An 18,923-nucleotide genomic window follows, 5' to 3' on the forward strand; every position below is an offset into this window, starting at 1 on the left:
GCCGCTTTAGCTTTCCTTGCTCTTTAGCCAAGCCAGTGCTGGAAGCCTGTCCCAGCCTCTGCTCTTTTCTAACAGAGGCACCCTGTTGAAGCAGGGACACCAATAATCTAAAAGAATGGAAACAGCCAATGTCACTCATTGCAAGTTTTGGGTGAAAGAAATTTGGAAAAATTTTTTTAGAGTATAACACGCAGCTGGCTGCCGTTTTCACGACAGCCCCAAAGGCCTTGAATAGCCCATTCAGGTGTGTTTGATCAGAAAAGAACCTGCAGTCCACAGGAAGGGGGACCTTCAGGAGTAGGACTGCGTACCCCTGCAAGAAGGAGGCCTTTACCGTGGAGAAGTTCAAGGCATTCGCTTGTCGCGGAGCGCGACAAGGACAAAGTTGGTTGAAAGCAGCCCGGGGAAAGCCCCCTCATGGGGTAGCATGGCCAAGCAGTCTAAGGCACTGGATTAAGGCTTCAGTCTCTTCGGGGGTGTGGGTTATAATCCCACCGTTGCCAGGGCAAACTTTTTGGAAGACTCTTGTGGCTGCGATGGCCAAGCAAAGAGCTTTCCTTTGCCGCACACTAGATGGGTATCGCGAAGAAGCTCCACGGCTGCCGTTGCCTCTATTTCTGGAGGGTGGAAGGGCCGAAAAGGGCCCACAAAGCACTGCTATCTGGGGTAGCGTGGCCGAGTGGTCTAAGGTGCTGGATTTAGGCTCTAGTCTCCCCGGGGGTGTGGGTTCAAGTCCCACCGCTGCCTGCAGTGGTTTTAACCAAGGAAGGGAGGCCCTGCGTGTACTCAGTAAAGGTTTGAAAATATTGTGAGAGCACGCTTTCCCTGACAGCAGCCAGGCCCGCCAGGGACACGCGAGTCAAACAAGATGCCAGCAACACAGCTGAAAGCTTTAACTTTGCTTGGGATCAGGTTTGTTTTACTCTAACGGGATTAGACTGCAGTTTTTCAGCAAAGGCAGCATCGGGGTGGCCGTTCCACCGGTCGAAGCGGCCAGTGGAACAGGGGCCCACTGGGTAGCGTGGCCGAGCAGTCTAAGGCGCTGGATTAAGACTCCAGTCGCTTTGGGGGCGTGGATTCAAATCCCACCGCTGCCAGGGCAGTCTTTTGGCTTTTGTGGCTGCTGTGCTTGAGTGAAGTGACGCTGCGTGGACATCCAAATTCAGCCACTTTTGCTTTCCTTGCTTTTTAGCCAAATCAGTGCTGGAAGGCTGTCCCAGCCTCTTCTCCTTTCTAACAGAGGCACCCTGTTGAAGCAGGGAAACCAATAATTTACAATCATAGTGAAGTTACTTCAAAACAGGAAAAATAACTTGAATAAAATAATAGCGAAAAGCAACAAGTAGTCTAAAAGAATGGAAAAGCCAATGTAACTCATTGAAAATTTTGGGTGAAAAAAATTAGGAAAAAATAATTTTGAGTATAACGGCTAATACACAGCTTTGAAGGCCTTGAATTATGGTACGTATGCTTTGAAGGCCCCAAAGGCCTTGAATAGCTCATTCAGGTGTGTTTGATCAGAAAAGGACCTGCAGTCCACAGGAAGGGGGGCCTTCAGGAGTAGGACTGCGTACCCCTGCAAGAAGGAGGCCTATACCGTGGAGAAATTCAAGGCATTCGCTTGTGGCGAAGCGCGACAAGGACAAAGTTGGTGGAAAGCAGCCCAGGGAAAGCCCCCTCATGGGGTAGCATGGCCAAGCAGTCTAAGGCGCTGGATTAAGGCTTCAGTCTCTTCGGGGGTGTTGGTTAGAATCCCACCATTGCCAGGGTAACCTTTTTGGAAGACTCTTGTGGCTGCGATGGCCTAGCAAAGAGCTTTCCTTTGCCGCACACTAGATGGGTTTCGCGAAGAAGCTGCACGGCTGCCGTTGCCTCTATTTCTGGAGGGTGGAAGGGCCGAAAAGGGCCCACGAAGCACTGCTCTCTTGGGTAGCATGGCTGAGCGGTCTAAGACGCTGGATTAAGGCTTCAGTCTCTTCGGGGGTCTGGGTTAGAATCCCACCGGTGCCAGGGCAACCTTTTTGGAAGACTCTTGTGGCTGCGATGGCCTAGCAAAGAGCTTTCCTTGGCCGCACACTAGATGGGTTTCGCGAATAAGCTGCACGGCTGCCGTTGCCTCTATTTCTGGAGGGTGGAAGGGCCGAAAAGGGCCCACGAAGCACTGCTCTCTGGGGTAGCATGGCCGAGTGGTCTAATGGCGCTTTTCCACTGCATGGTACGGCATGGTACGGCTCGGTACGGTTCACTTTTGGGGGGGTTTTCCACTGGGTAAATGAGGAATGTGATCTTGGCAAGGTTTGACTTTAAAATGTCACGACACCAGACAATACTTCTTTATAAATGAAAACAAGAATTTATTGGCTATTCTAGATTACATTAAACTAAGCTAAAACACACAGATACATACACACATACAGTTCTGAAGAATGATGTTAACGGAGTTCTGACGAAAGCCCAACGTTTTAGCAAGATATTCGCTACAGTTCTTTTACTTGCAACCTGAGAAAAGTCATAAAGCAGATACTTGGCTTATGTTTACTGCTTAAAATTATCTCAGCACCAGTTCAGCAGATAGAAGCTTTGTTTGTTTACTTGCGTTTGGGTGAGTTTCCTTGTTTGGCTGCTTGAGGGAATTCCATTGCTGATTGGTTGCTGATTGGTTACATCTGGATGGCGTCTTTTTGGGGAAGCCCTCGGTCGTGATTGGTTGGTTGCCGGGTTACGGAGGATGATGTTTGGAGTTCTTCTGAGAGTTCCTTTGCTTGGCTTGAGACTTTGAGTTCGGCAGTCGTGGAGTTTCAACTGAAGTGTTTGAGTTTTGAGTCTCACTCGTGTGATGTTACGGCATGGGAGCGCTTTGTCACGCGGTCACCAAGGTGAAAAGCCACAGTTCTAGAGAGAGAGAGAGCGAGCAAGCGAGGGCTTTGTGTCCATTTTAAGCAGGTTGACTTTTGTCCATCCCACAGGTCGTTGTTCCAATCAGATAGTGGCTGCAGGGCTTAGCCACGCCCCATACTGTTCCTTTATCATGCATGAATCACATGCTTCCAGTGGGGTGTATTCCTGCAAGTTTTAATAACTTCTTATAAAGTGTCATACAACAGAGAATGATACTGAATATAAAATTTTCACTAACACCAATGTTCGGCGAATAAAACAAGCTTTCATTCAAGCTCAATATCGGGTAGTTTGCATACACATTAATAATCTCATCTACTAAAAGGAAAAGTTATAAAACATTGATTAAAATATCATAGGTTGAATAACACATCAAACAGAAAGCATAGAAAGGCCCAAACATATTATTTGTGAATATAGTTGCCATTTTATACTTTTAAATGATTGTCTTTTGAATTGTCTGTGTAAGTTCTGTTTCTTTGTTGCAACGACCAGAGCACGGTTCTGTTGGAATGCAGGATGTGATGGCAATCATGTGTTAGTCACGTATAGATCCCGTGTTTGCAGGCCTGAGGGCATCAGTTAATTTACTCATCCTTTTCCTGTTGGATGTAAGAGTTCCATACATTGTGTGATCACAAGACATCACAAGGTCACATTGTGGTTTCTATATGTGGTGAAATAACTTCTCAGTCCTGATACAAAAGATATCTGTGTTATCTCCTGATTGGATTAGTTCGTCATCTCATGATGAGTTGTTTCAGTGGCATATCAGTGTCCGTTCATGATAGAAATCCCTACATCAGTTTGTAGCAATACATGAAGAGATATCATACTGATCACAAGTTATGATGCTGTAATTTTATTGAGTACCACAAAGCTTAGTACTTGGACCATTGCTTCTCACCATGTACATGCTATCAAAAGTCATAAAGCAGATACTTGGCTTATGTTTACTGCTTAAAATTATCTCAGCACCAGTTCAGCAGATAGAAGCTTTGTTTGTTTACTTGCGTTTGGGTGAGTTTCCTTGTTTGGCTGCTTGAGGGAATTCCATTGCTGATTGGTTGCTGATTGGTTACATCTGGATGGCGTCTTTTTGGGGAAGCCCTCGGTCGTGATTGGTTGGTTGCCGGGTTACGGAGGATGATGTTTGGAGTTCTTCTGAGAGTTCCTTTGCTTGGCTTGAGACTTTGAGTTCGGCAGTCGTGGAGTTTCAACTGAAGTGTTTGAGTTTTGAGTCTCACTCGTGTGATGTTACGGCATGGGAGCGCTTTGTCACGCGGTCACCAAGGTGAAAAGCCACAGTTCTAGAGAGAGAGAGAGCGAGCAAGCGAGGGCTTTGTGTCCATTTTAAGCAGGTTGACTTTTGTCCATCCCACAGGTCGTTGTTCCAATCAGATAGTGGCTGCAGGGCTTAGCCACGCCCCATACTGTTCCTTTATCATGCATGAATCACATGCTTCAAGTGGGCCGTATTCCTGCAAGTTTTAATATAAAGTGTCGTACAACACACACTGTTCAAAATAACACATTTTCATCCATACCAAGGTTATTTAAATATCATGACCATTCCCACAAGCCCAAACTTTGCATATCTGGCATACACAGAGTACCTTTAATCCCTTTATCTATAAAAAGGGGCTACAAAACATCGATTAAACTTCATAGGTTACAATAAACACATCAAACAGAAAGGGGGTTACAAAACATCGATTAAACTTCATAGGTTACAATAAACACATCAAACAGAAAGCCTATTATTTGGGAGTATATTGCTCCAATACTTTAAATGATTTTAAATGATTGTCTTTTAGAATCATCATGCAAGTGTTCTGTTTCTTTTGATGTAAGAGAAGTTTGTAAGGGTTTCAGAAAGGGCAGGAAGCAGATGGTTAAATGTCATGTAATAGTCACGCATAGATCCCGTGTTGCAGGCCTGAATTTACTTCCTGTGCCTACACTGGTTCCATACATTAGCGATCACGAGGTATCTATATGTCGTGAAAGAACTTTTCAGTCCTGATACAAAAGATCTCTGTGTTATCTCCTGATTGGATTAGTTTGTCATCTCATGATGAGTTGTTTCAGTGGCATATCAGTGTCCGTTCATGATAGAAATCCCTACATATATCCCCCTTTTGCTCGGTGAGGTTCCCATTGCGAACGTCAGCGGGCACTGGAACAAGAGGCAGAGAGAACAGACACACACAAGACACAAACAACATCTCCATCACTGACTGAATCCTGGTGCAGGACTTGGGTAATTTGGGAATGATCAGGTTAGAAACTTGAGAAGACATAGAGGTACATTATTTAGGATTACTTGTAATTGTGCTCTAATTGTCAGAGGTTCGACGAGGCGGTATAGGCGTAATCTCAATCAGGTTTGTTGAGTTCTCAGGTTCAGGTTCTTGGTCAGTTTTATCATGTCGGAACATGCCGGACGTGCACTTGTTGAAAGACTCTTGGACGGCGTTCACTTGCTTGTGGAGGAGGAAGGCAAGTGTCCGAGTCACAACATATCCTACAATAGTAGAAACGCAAAGCGCTGTGACAGCAGCAGACCAAGACCGAATGATTGGCGCGCCAGCGGGTGGAAGGCGAGCGATAGCTTCTAAAGCTGTATCAACTGGAGTCAAATCAATAAGTTGCGTTCCTTCCTCCTTGATCCTTTCTTCCAATTCTGGATCGAGGACGAGGGAATGCTGTTTGAAGAAGGGTGAGATTTCAAGTTCGGCCTGATACTCGTCGTCGGTAAAGTGATACAATGGTAAATCATTGAAATGGAGGATCGAACCCTTAGGGACATTGATCCATAAAGTTTAGTTGGGCAGGATAATGCGCGTGGCAGTGTCGTGTCGATCGTAGGTGAGGGTAGCCATAGGCGCTGGGGTGTCGATCTCGGCTTGTGTTGCCTCAGTTTGGTTGGCGACGGCTTTCATCAGTTTGGTCATTGAGATCTTTGTCTTGTCCTGTTTGACGTGAGTGGCCTCGGACCTTTTTCCAATAAACGGTCATGTTCAGTGACAATGGCCTCGCATGCTTGGAAGAGTTCCTGATGTTTGACAGGCTTTTTCTTGAATCCATTCTGTTTCTATCCAGCTAGATGGCATGTGAAGCTTAGAGGGGCGTAGTTCGAGTCGGTACAGATGAGGAGTTCTTTGATGTTGTGGGATGCAGCAAATTGTAGGGTGATGAGGATGGCCGCTATTTCCGCATATTGCGATGAGTGAGGGCCTAATTTGAATTGTTGCGGCGGGCAAGGGTCATTGTTGAGCCAGACCACTCCAGCTCCAGCCTTCAAGTTGCCCTACTGATTGTAGGAGCAGCCATCGACATATGCTGTGGACATCCCTTCACACACATTCTCCTCGAAGTACCTGTGGTTTGTCAGTTGTGGCGGTAACAGTTCTTTGGGTTCTGCTGCTGTGTGCAGCGTGTCCGTTGAACAGTTCTGGCAGGCTGCTAGCCCATTTTCCTAGATCTGATCTGTGGTTGTGGGCATATCTTGCCTTGACGTCCCGTCCTTGGAGCATCATTAGCCAAGTAACTATGCGTGCGTTGGTTACCACGCCATCCCTGATTCGTTGGCTGTTGAGGAAGGTTACTGGCTGGCGACAATCTCGTCCGACAAGAAGCCCGACATATTTAACTTTGGTTTTGCACCATTGTCCTTTGTGGAGGGCGATCTTTGCTCCTGCTGTTGTCAGCTGGTTCAGGACGTGATCGATTTCTTTGAGGTGGTCTGCCACATTTAAACTTTTCAGAAGAACATCATCCACGTAAACAAGGTTGCCTCTCATTGTGGCATCAGGGCATGCTTTGTTCAGGAAGATGTTGAATTTAGCTGGTGAGTTGGCATAGCCAAAGGGACACCGTGTGAAGGTGTATTGTCGATTGGCAAAGGTGAATGCCAGCTTGTGTTGGTCATCAGAGTGGACGGGGATTGTCCAAAATCCCGAGGCGACGTCCATTGTGGAAAGGATCTTTGAGCCTTTGATTTTGGGAATCTCTTGGTCCAACTGGGTCATCGGCCATCGTGACAAGGTGCGCTGAACCCGGTGTAGGGTTCCTCTGTTGTTGAGTCATTTGAGGGGCTCTGAGCCTTGATGATCACCTGTGCAGGTGATTCTATTGCGGGCTGTGTTGAGACAGCGTAGACTGCAAGGTAAGTGTCATCTGTTAGTTCTGCTCGGCAGACGCTTTCTCTGGGCACTGGCAGAATAGAAGTGATGGCAATGGTTTCATTGTGTCTTGTGAACATTACTGTGTCATCATATTCATCTCACAGTAGTTGGACTGGTATGTGGCCTATGACCGGTACCGTTAGCTCAAAGTCATGGAACGTCTGGTTGATGAGCCATCCCAGGTGACTGGCTTTGGGAATGTTGATGTCTTTGGCCGTACAGTTGTTGAACAATACATACACAGCACGAGATGACACTTCAATGAGAGGTGTGGCTTCCAAGGTCAGTCCTAGTCTTAGGCAGATCCTGGAAGGTTGGAAGAAGCCTAGCTTACTGTCGAGAGAGTGGCCAGGTCGCATGTTGAGGCGGACGCTGACACTCTTGCTGTAGGCAGGTATTGCAGCTTCTTGCTCACTGATCATGGCGCATGCGTCTGGCATTGTTTGACCAAATCGAAGGTTCTTGAGGTTGACTGCAGTGGTTAGTTGGCATGACAGGGGAGCCCATATGACGTCGTTCACAATGTCCACACAGGCATTGAGCCGGACCATGATGTCTGCTCCAATGCAGATGTCATGAGGTAGGTTGGGGACAACGAGGAAGTAGTTACTCAGGTGTCTGTTGTTCCATTGTATGTCCACAGCGCAGATGTTCTTGGAGGTATCCATGGCTGTCGACCAGGTGCTGAGAGGTGCTTTGTTTTGTTTTCTCTTCTTCAAGGTCTGTGTCAGTCTGTGTCGGCTGTGTCTTGAGACATGTGGGAGGCTCTGCTGTCTTTGTTTCAATGCTCTGAATAGCTTCAGGCTGATAGCCGAGTTCTCCGCCCACAGGGTTAATGCTGCGTCGGACACTCGCGGACTTGCGTCCATATCTTTAGTTGCTTGAAGTCAATTAAGGGTTCAAAGCGAATAAGCAGGTCTTTTCCAATGAGGAGTGTATACGTGTTGAGTGGTGAGACGTATACTGTGTGAACAAGGTCCATTGGTCCCACAGTTAGGTGAATTGGGGCCATGTGTTTTAGTTGTAGGCCCGTGTGGGAATATACTAGAAGGTTCAGCTCGCACCTTTGAAGTTTGAGGGTGCTATTAGACCTCTTTGTTCTTTCTTGGACTTCTTCAAGGAGTTCAGTTGACATTAGAGTGATGTCGGCTCCCGTGTCCAGAAGGGCTTCGACTTTGATGTGGCGTTCGATGATGATGGAGAGGTAAAACTTTCGTGCTATACCTTTCTCAATGAGGTCGCCCAGTAGTTGAGGGACTGGAGTTTGGGATGAGACAGGTAGGATGTCAGGACTGATCTGGTGTTCGTCGGAGGAGTGGCAGATGACCAAGACAGCACTTTCAGGAACTTGAGTGGTTTCGTCAGCAGGTGTTTGTCGGACGCTGCTGTGATCTGACGCATCAGGTGTTGGGTCAGTTTCTGACTGTTTTGCGGGTTGTTCAGGTAGGATTTCTTGTCCGTCTGAAGTTATAGAGGTTATTGTTCTCTGAGAGTGAGGTGAAGGAGTGCTGTTCTTTGTGGCTGGTTGGGTCAGCTGGTCGCTGCCTTCTCTTCCGACTGCTAGTCAGGCTGGCTCTGGTTTCTCTTTCTTTTCCCACTTCCGGTCCTCCTCCTTTCGGTGGAAGAACTCTTTCATCATCATTTTCATTAGCTCTTGTGAGTCGAAACACGGTGATGTGTTTTGTTCTGGTGTGGATTCAGTTTGAGCTTGGTCAGCTTGGAATCTTTGCGAGTTTCTTCGTTGATTCCTTGGACTGGGTGCTCCAGGGTGTGTCTGTCGTTTTCCCTTGGAGGTTCCGTTGGATTCCCATGAGCCTTTTCCTCTTGAGTTTCCAAATGAGTTGGGCTGATTCCACGATCTGTCCCATTGAGTCTCACGAGGTCTGGATTGGTCCCAAGGTTTTTCCCAGTGACGTCCAGGTGAGTGTTGACGTCCACGCGGTCCATCCCAGCGGTTGTTCCTCTGTTTAGGTCGGGTACCAGCATGGGAGTCTCGTTCTCTGTTGGACGAGGGTGTGTTCCACTCTTTGTGTGGCGGCTTGGCATGGTCTTGATGTTGGGCGCCCTCTAGAGCCAGACCTTGACTTTGAGTGTTGAAGTCAAGAACTGTTGGGGTTTTGGCGCCCTTTTCTGAGGCCATTTTCTGTTTGCCGTAGGCTTTCTGTGCCAAGTCACGCAACTGTTGAGCCTTCATTGTCCGAGGACATGCGAGAACGCCCAGATGGTGGCTTACTCCGGGATGGAGGTTTCTCAGGAAGAGAGTTTTGAAGTTTAGATCCTCTTCCATGTTCGGTTCGTTGCGAGTTCCGAAGTATGCTCGTCTGAGTCGGCTGTAGTAGGCTTGAGGAGATTCCTGACGTCCTTGTCTCGTCTCCAGGGCAGCCACCAGTCCTTGTTCTGACTCAGGGTCGGCGAATTCTTTAATGAGGGCCTCTCGGAGGAGGTGGTAGTCAGCCTTTGTGTGAGCAGGTTGCCTGTCCAGGAAACTGCGTACGTCAGGGCTGGCGGTTGTTCGGAGCAAATAGAGTCTGTCTTTGTCCGTGACATTGAGCCTCATTTCCAGGTGGAAATCGATGTCTTGCGGATAAGCTTGGACATCCTGGCTACCTGGTACACTTGGGGTGAATTTGCCAATGTTTCTGGCAAGCTTGTCGAGATCTTTGAGGTCCAAGCCATGCGATGCTCTGTGGCTGGCTGGAGCAAGTTCTCTTAGCTTTGTCGTGAGGTAAGGTTCTTCAGAGGGAGTCGGTGAATGTTTCAGCACTGCCCCCTCCCCCTTTTGCTCACGTGTCAGTAGAGGAACAGGTGACCCGGTCCTGCTGGGCAGGGGTGAGACTGGTGCTCGTCGGGTCCTTGTAGGCTCAGGGCGCAGCTCGTAGGCATGTCTGAGTTCCTCTCTGATGCTGTCGGACTTCTCTTTGATGTAGTCCAGCTGTTGTGTTGGCGACTGATCTTGTTTCTTGACTTATCCAGGTGAGTTTCAAGGGCTTTGATTCGGCCGTTCTTGTCTCTGAAGTTGGCCTTTGCCTTTTCCAGGAGCTGTTCTGCATATTGTAGCTTGTTGAACAGATCAGCGTAGTCAGCCTTGCCATGTTCCATTTCTTGGGTCGTAGCTGCTAGGGTTTCTTTTAGCCTAGTGATCTCCTCCTCGGCGCCTTGTTCCACTTCCTCATGCCCTTCCTGTCGTTCCTGAGCCTCCAGTTCTAGCTGCTCGACGCGTCGTTGTGCGCGTGTTAGCGCCTGCTGGAGATGGGCGGCGTGCCTGTCGCTCAGCTTGAGGGTGGCAATGAGTGTGTGGCTTAAGGAGCCGGTGATCTTTGCTAATTCTTTGTGACTGTAGCTCTGACTTGGGTCTTGTCTCATGAGGTTTGTTATGTTGTCATCCAGCTGGTCCTGTGTCTGATGCCTCAGTGTTTCAGCGGCCTTAGGTAGGAGGCTGTCTGTTGCAACACTTAGCCATGTCTCGAAGTCTTCCCAGTGGCCAATAGAGTGTTGTGCGAGACATGTTTTGGCGCGGTGAGGGAGATCTAGAACCTAGACTGACACAGACCTTGAAGAAGAGAAAACAAAACAAAACAAAACAAACAAACAAGGCAAAACAGGGGTGTAAGTGTGCAATGTCAAGTGTGGTTTGACGGTGAGTGTGTAAGGGACAGGTGAGTGTAGTTCTCTGCGACTATGATCCTCTGGTGGGCGTGCTCCTAATTTGCAGTCTCTGTGGGGAAAATTAGTAAGCACACACAGGTAGCACAGCTAGAGAACGGAGAGAGGAAAGAAAAATAACAGACAGAGCAGAGAACAGGATAATAATTGGCTGCTTCCAATTTTCCTGTAAGAGAAAAGGTTTTTTTTGTAAGGAAAAAAAGTTAATGGTAAGATGAGAGTGAAAGATAAAACAACAAAATACCCTTTTCTGGTAGCAGAATGAGTATAATTGAATTTTCTTCTCTTTTTCCTTTTGGTTAAGTTTGATTTAGAAGTATGCTTCTAAACTGCCGTTTGGAAATGGGGATTTCTAAATACCAGGACTGCGATTGTTATTAAAATTCCTTCGGGTGAAGGGAAAACAATAACAATGACAGAATTGGTTTCTTAGCTGTTAAGATTGACACCGTTCACCAATTAGGTCGTTCCTAGATGCTTGTTCAAAATTTTGGTGGATGCCTATCAGTCCTCTTAGCTGGGTAGGGTTTCGCAAGAGAGTGGAAGGTAAATGGAAGACAATTTTGAAACGGCGTTCTCAAGTTTCACAAATACCTGTTCTATTGCTAAAAATCTCAGCTTTATGATTTTCACAGGCAAAATCCCAGCAAACAACTGCAGTAGTCAACTCAGAAGGAAACAGCTGAGAGAGAGAAGAAGAAGAAGGAGAGAGAAGTTTTGCTCCCAATGTTAAGAAAAATGACTGGGTGGTGGCACTGTTAGATTGATACACCTAGGGGGTTGGTTTTGCTGTGTTAGCAGGAAAACTAACTTTAACCTAAGTGCTGAGGAAAACCCTAATTTTCCTTTTGGGGGTTTTTCCATTGACAGGCTCAAGCCAAACGGGCAAACTTATGAAAAGTTTAGCTGAGTTAATTAAATAATTGAAGGAGAGACGGTAGACGCAGAACTTGATTGCAAATGAAATTAGAATTTCAAGTTGGAAATGGTATTTCCTGCTTAAAATTTTATGATGTTATCATTCAAATTGATGAGAGTAACTAAAATTACGATTAATCAATCAATATCTTGAAGCAGGATAACCCAAACCCTAATGAGCTAACCATGAAATTAAAATTTTAGAGCATTATTGACAGTTAAGGATTAAAATCTTGACGATGTTTGTCATTAAAATTAGCAAAGCAGTTATAGTTGAACTGATCAGCAAATATTGCGGCAATATGGATACAGGACCCGTAATTAATTATTAAAATTAAATTAAATTAAAATTTCAAATCCATAATTACTTAAATTTGTAATATCTACTGATGCCATTCGTATTATAAGAGCAGTTATAGCTGAATTAATCACATGACCAGGATCAATTTTGAAACGAAACAACACGGTTTTGGCCGTTTAAACTGCTAAGAGTAAACAAGCTGAAGGGAAAAGGACAAACCTTTTAAACAAACGTGATTATAACCAATTGTGGGATCGCTAATCTGACGTTTGGTTAAAATTGCGTTGCAATAAGGTTTATAAAGTTTGCATCTGTCTGTTCTTTTCAATGGGAGGAGAGGAAGAGAGATAGGATGAAATCCGTATGAAATAGCGAAAGATAAAGTTCAGATGTAACTTAATCAAGTCACTTCAACACTTCAAACGCTGCAACACATTTTGCCTTTGAGACCACAAAATGCTACGTGCTAACCACTAGCCTTCAATGCTAATAGCTTAGCTTGGCTATTTGTTTACAAACAGCTCAAAAATGGCGCTGGCGGACTGCACTTGCGCACTTCAAAATTACGTCCGGAAAAGGTTTCTTAGAACTTCCGGGCTACAGCTATTACTATGGCTACGTATCCTGCAATAACACACAGTTGATGGTTATACACAGTTTACGCCCTTCGTGTGGAAATGGCGGCACATTCCACACTGAACAACCAAAAAGCACTCTTTAGATTGCAAAGCAATTATAGTTGAACTGATCAGCAAATATTGTGGCAATATGGAAACAGGACCCGTAATTAATTATTAAATTAAATTAAAATTCCAAATATGTAATTAATTATGAAATTAAATTAGAAACTTTGAATCCCTAAGGATAACAAGTTACTAATACTTACTGATGTTATTACAACCATAAGAGCAATTCTAATTAAATTAATTCGTAAGTACCCTAATTACTTACAAATGCCATTAAAGATTTCAGAGCCCTATTGACAGTTAATGATTAACTATCCTAGTGTTGTTGTTATTAGATTATGAGAGCACTCAATTAAATTAATCAGTAAATATTGTTGCTATGTGAAAGCAGGAACTGAAATTACTTTTGAAATTAAAATTCCAAATCTGTAATTAATTATGAAGTGAAATTAAAATTTCAAATCCATAATTAATTAAATTCATAATATCTACTGATGTCATTAATATTATAAGAGCGGTTATAGCTGAATTAATCCCAACGTAGCATTTAAGCTAAGGAGGCCTAGGCTGGCCAGGATTAATTGTTAATCACAACACAACGGTAGCAGTTTAAACTGATATAGTAACACACTGAAGGGGAAAGGTCTATTAAGTTTGCATCTGTCAACGTTCTTTTCAAAGGGAGGTGAGGAAGAGAGATAGGATGAAATCCGTATGAAATAGCGAAAGATAAAGTTCAGATGTAACTTAATCAAGTCACTTCAACACTTCAAACGCTGCAACACATTTTGCCTTTGAGACCACAAAATGCTACGTGCTAACCACTAGCCTTCAATGCTAATAGCTTAGCTTGGCTATTTGTTTACAAACAGCTCAAAAATGGCGCTGGCGGACTGCACTTGCGCACTTCAAAATTACGTCCGGAAAAGGTTTCTTAGAACTTCCGGGCTACAGCTATTACTATGGCTACGTATCCTGCAATAACACACAGTTGATGGTTATACACAGTTTACGCCCTTCGTGTGGAAATGGCGGCACATTCCACACTGAACAACCAAAAAGCACTCTTTAGATTTGTAGCGTCTGGACCACTCAAACACACAATATATATTTTGTTAGCTAGATTTAACAAATACCCTGAGAGGTCAGCTAAATATCTACAGTGGATCTAAAATATTCATAATTAATTATAACAAGTTATGATTAATTATTCATATTTCCCATGAGCTGATTCGTTACAGATTCTTATCTTACAGCGCTGTGTAACACTCACTCGTTAGAGTGAGATAAATGAATGTACAGCTTTACTGCAATTAATTCACTGTCATTGATATCTCGGCGGATATCAGAACATATTTATACAGACAAAAACACGCGTGGATTTAACCACAATTTCACTTGATCAAGATTTCACAATTCTCCCATAAAGAAAAATAATGTTCGGACACTCTCTCTGAGTACTGCGTTTTCAAGTTCACTAGTTTTTTTGTGAATTTAAATGGAAGAGGACTATCAGTTAGCTAATCTGATATTCTCAACCCAGGGAGATAAATAGCATAGTTGAATTTGGAAGTGGAACACGCACTATACAAATCAAGCTATGAAGGCCCTTTTACAGAAAGTAAACGAGGGACACGCCCGTTTATTTCTTGTGCGCTCTAAAGCGACTTATTTTGTCTCGGTGGACAAAATGAAATGTTTTTACTGCAGGTCAATTCTTTAACAACAACTCGAGTTGCACATTCAAACATTCGACACGCTAGTATACTCTAATAACAAGTACAGTAACTCACAAAAACTCTGTTCCTCTATATCTAATCTATTTTTTTGGGTATAAAAATAGGAAAGATTCACAAAAATATCTTGGTGTCATTAATTTTTAAGTCGAATTTGCCAGCTATTTTCTCCACCATTATGTAATGTCTGATTACTTTTTCTTAGGGAATCAATTATTATTAATTCATTCAGGTTTTGAGAGGACTCGAATCTGAAAATTCGAAGTCAACCTGATTAGAACTGATTTAAAATTTTAGTAGTTTACACCTTATCAACGGTCGTCCAGCGAGACGTTAATGTCCATGTATCTTAACAATATGACTATGTGTATTTTCCTTGGCCACAGGTCAATACAATTATGATAATTTGTAAGCTCCTAGCAAGATAACGTGATCTTGGCAAGGTTTGACTTTAAACTGTCATGACACCAGACAATACTTCTTTATAAATGAAAACAAGAATTTATTGGCTATTCTAGATTACATTAAACTAAGCTAAAACACACACATACGTACACACATACAGTTCTGAAGAATGATGTTAATGGAGTTCTGAGGAAAGTCCAAAGTTTTAGCAAGATATTCGCTATAGTTCTTTTACTTGCAACCTGAGAAAAGTCATAAAGCAGAGACTTGGCTTATGTTTACTGCTTAAAATTATCTCGGCACCTGTTCAGCAGATAGAAGCTTTGTTTGTTTACTTGCGTTTGGGTGAGTTTCTTTGCTTGGCTGCTTGAGGGAATTCCGTTGCTGATTGGTTGCTGATTGGTTACGTCTGTATGGCGTCCTTTTGGGGAAGCCCTTGGTCATGATTGGTTGGTTGCCGGGTTACGGAGGATGATGTTTGGAGTTCTTCTGAGAGTTCCTTTGCTTGGCTTGAGACTTTGAAGTTCGGCAGTCGCAGAGTTTCAACTGAAGTGTTTGAGTTTTGAGTCAAAATGTTATGGCATGGGAGCGCTTTGTCGCGCGGTCACGAAGGTGAAAAGCCACAGTTCTAGAGAGAGAGAGAGCGAGCGAGTGAGCAAGTGAGGGCTTTGTGTCCATTTTAAGCAGGCTGACTTTTGTCCATCCCACAGGTCGTTGTTCCAATCAGATAGTGGCTTAGCCACGCCCCATACTGTTCCTTTATCATGCATGAATCACATGCTTCCAGTGGGGCATGTTATTTTGAACAGTCGTACAACACACACTGTTCAAAATAACACATTTTCATCCATACCAAGGTTATTTAAATAACATGATCATTCCCACAAGCCCAAACTTCGCATATCTGGCATACACAGAGTACCTTTAATCCCTTTATCTATAAAAGGGGTTACAAAACATCGATTAAACTTCATAGGTTACAATAAACACATCAAACAGAAAGCCTATTATTTGGGAGTATTTTTGTTTTGACTTTATTCTACCTCTCTTTGATTTTACTGCATTTATTTACATTTGTTTAGCATGAATGTACCAATTCAGCTAAATTGATTTTTTATTAAATCTGAGATTTAATTAAATGAATTTGTTTATTTACTTTTCCTTTTAGTTTCCTACAGCTATTAGGACCTTTTCGTTTTAGTTTTACCTTATTTTAGTTATTTTACCATCACCATCTTCGCTCTTTGTATAGGATTACAGTAGTTCTAGCAACTTGTTTCCTTAATGAGTTATACAGGTTATTAGTAGCCTAATCCCTGTTTCCTCTCTACTTCTCCTCACTCCTCAGTGCCAGGCCTAGTACATTGAATTGCAGTTACTGTTCAACCCAATGTAGGCCCAGATAGAACTAGGAACACTTCCCATTGTTTCTTTTTCTTTCTCTTTTTGACCTTGAGGTATTTGGTGTGTCCCTGCTAGCTTAGCTAACAGTCTAACCCTAGGTTTATGAGTCTATTGCAGCATCACCCACAAGTGACACCTGCTTTATTTCCTAGCAAAAAAAAAAACGAAAAAGGTAAAATCTTCCTTCTTCCCTTTCTTTTTTGCTGGCCAGAGACAATACATCTGGCAACCTAAATACTGCAGCGGTCCTGAGGACATCAAAGGAACTGATCCTGAGAGTGGCCTCACCAGCATCTTAAACAAGCCATCATAAAGGAATTCTCAGACCCAGAGTCTGAACACAGACTGATCGCTGCCCCAGACACCAAACAGGGCCAGCATGAAACTCCCCATGCTTACTACCACAGACTTCGACAAGCTTACTTCAGAGCTCGCAATTACCCTGGGATGGCGGAGGACACCAGCTGCAAGAGCCTTTTCCTCCGAAACCTCCATCCTAGTGTAAGTCACCATTTAGGCATTATGGCCTGCCGCACAATGCCTAATCGACAGCTGCGTGACCTGACACAGAAGGCCTTTAACAAGCACAAGGCCTCCCCTAAAGGTGTTTGTAAGACCCCACTGATTCAGATTTTCACAACTCAGAATCCAAAGCATGCACCAGAAGGCACCCAGCACTGCCACAATTCAAGGCCCTTCTACAGAAAGCCACTAGCCAGCGGAGGACAGAGCCGTTACCATGGCAACAGACCCAAGTCACTTGACAAGCCTACTTTGGTGCACACAACAAACCTGACCTTGAAGAGGATGTGAACTTCAAAAGCCTCTTTCTAAGAAATCTGCACCCTGGAGTCAGCCACCATTTTGGCATCATGGCCTGTCCGCGCTCCATGACCATCCAACAGTTACGTGACCTAACACAGAAGGCCTACAACAAGCAGAAGATGGCCTCAAAGAAAGGTAACAAAACATCCACACTCTTGAAGGCTGTCACCAAAGACTCAAGCCTTGCACTGGACGACACCCAGTGGCATCACAACACCAGAGTCCTCCATCAAGAGCACAGAGAATGTGACCCCATGTCCACGAAAGCTACCAGACTAACCACAGGAAAAATTAATGGGACCAGCCACGCTTCTCAAGAAACCCAAAATATAAGAACAACTGGAAACCTAACCAGACATCCAAAGGTAATTGCCTGACTCATCCAATAGAAACTTGTGTGGGTAAGCGACAACAAAACCCACCTCAGCACCACCCAGACATGCACAGTGCTGAGTATGCACAATAACAAGACAGCTTACCATCAGAAGACATGGAACAAGCCATGAGACAACTGAAAGAGTTCCTTCAAGACAAGCTGAACACAGATGACAACAAAGTTGAGTCATGCTCGCTGTGACCAGCGACAGAACAGAAGGCCGGTGATCACCTGGTACACCACATCAGAGATGACAAGCACCTGTTCAACAACCACCCAGAACGAGCAAGTCTCTCAAGGCCAACAGTTGATGAAAACTCTGAGGTACCAAAGAGCATCACCTCAGTCACCCATCACTCACTAACAAACTGTCAAATGAACTCCAACTCCAAGAACCACATTCCTGTATGTGCAACAGCAACCACCAAAGCACAGAAGGTCAGAAAGTCTGCCACTAACCAGAAGGCATCACAAGAGGAATGCAGCATAGGAGACAAAGTTTGCACCCCAGCTTCACACAACCAATGCAAACTACCTCCGAATGTCTGCTAAAGAACTTCCTGCCTGGCTGGACTGACCCCCATTAGATCATGGACACGCCCTCATCCAAGTCAAGGATGCAGAGAGCCAGTCTTTACTGACGTACAAGAAAAGGGGAGAGACAACACAGACTGAAACAGATCTGACCACACATACACTACACCATTAACACACATAACATTACCAACATCCATTTTCTTCCCACAAGTAGAATATCCAAATTTTAGCATAACAAAGTTACATATACCCACCATGAAGAAACATGCAGCCATCCTCACAATAGGTAGAACACCTGACACTAAGTTAAGATACATGACACATGACACACTAGCTGCACATGACATCCTAGCTCAACAGTAGTTGTAAGCCATGCTAGGAAAACCCCACAGCAGCTTTGTTTTGTTCTTCTTTTACCTATCCCTTTCCTTTCCCTCTTTCTTTAGTAGGTAAGACTCCTAGACACCCTGCAAGGGTAAAAGGTCTGATATTAGGATTGATTCGCCACACCTAATATCCGCCAGCCACTCTAAACTGAATGGAAGCCAGAGAGCTCCATGCACAATAGGTTAATTCATTTCATGGCAAATTATGTTACTTGAAAATTAACGGTAAACGTTTTAAATTAAGACAACCTAGAAGAACCAAACAAAGTTAACCACAAAATTTGATTGACGAATCAAAATACTGGAACAAATTAGAACTATCCTCTATCTATAGAGCTAAACTATCCTCAATGTACTAAACTATATTGACTAATTGAACTTAAACCACCTGTACCCTAATAACCTGATGCCCTGCACCAATACAGTAACTATCATGGAGGTGTTGTCGTTATTTGTTGTATTTGTCTGCTTCTTCTGCCTTTGTTTCTCCAGCGCTCGCCAATGTCTTCAGCTCAACACATCGCCGATCGAAGGGGGGATGTGTAGGGTATCAAACCGAATCAGACAATCTAAGATTTGGTCAAAACATGGTTGAAAC

At 44.1% G+C, this 18,923-nt stretch overlaps 1 non-coding gene and 1 pseudogene across 1 annotated transcript; one reads left to right on the plus strand and one right to left on the minus strand.

Moving 5' to 3' along the window:
* Positions 1-665: 665 nt before the first annotated feature.
* On the plus strand, positions 666-747 carry trnal-uag (transfer RNA leucine (anticodon UAG)). Its single transcript has one exon. It is a non-coding gene; the product is annotated as a tRNA-Leu (tRNA).
* A 7,380-nt stretch (positions 748-8,127) lies between these two features.
* Positions 8,128-10,574, minus strand: LOC107598038 (uncharacterized; annotated as a pseudogene).
* Between the last annotated feature and the right edge of the window lie 8,349 nt (positions 10,575-18,923).

Source organism: Sinocyclocheilus grahami, unplaced genomic scaffold (genome assembly GCF_001515645.1).
Source record: "Sinocyclocheilus grahami isolate Dianchi unplaced genomic scaffold, SAMN03320097.WGS_v1.1 scaffold243.1, whole genome shotgun sequence".
NCBI lineage: Eukaryota > Metazoa > Chordata > Actinopteri > Cypriniformes > Cyprinidae > Sinocyclocheilus > Sinocyclocheilus grahami.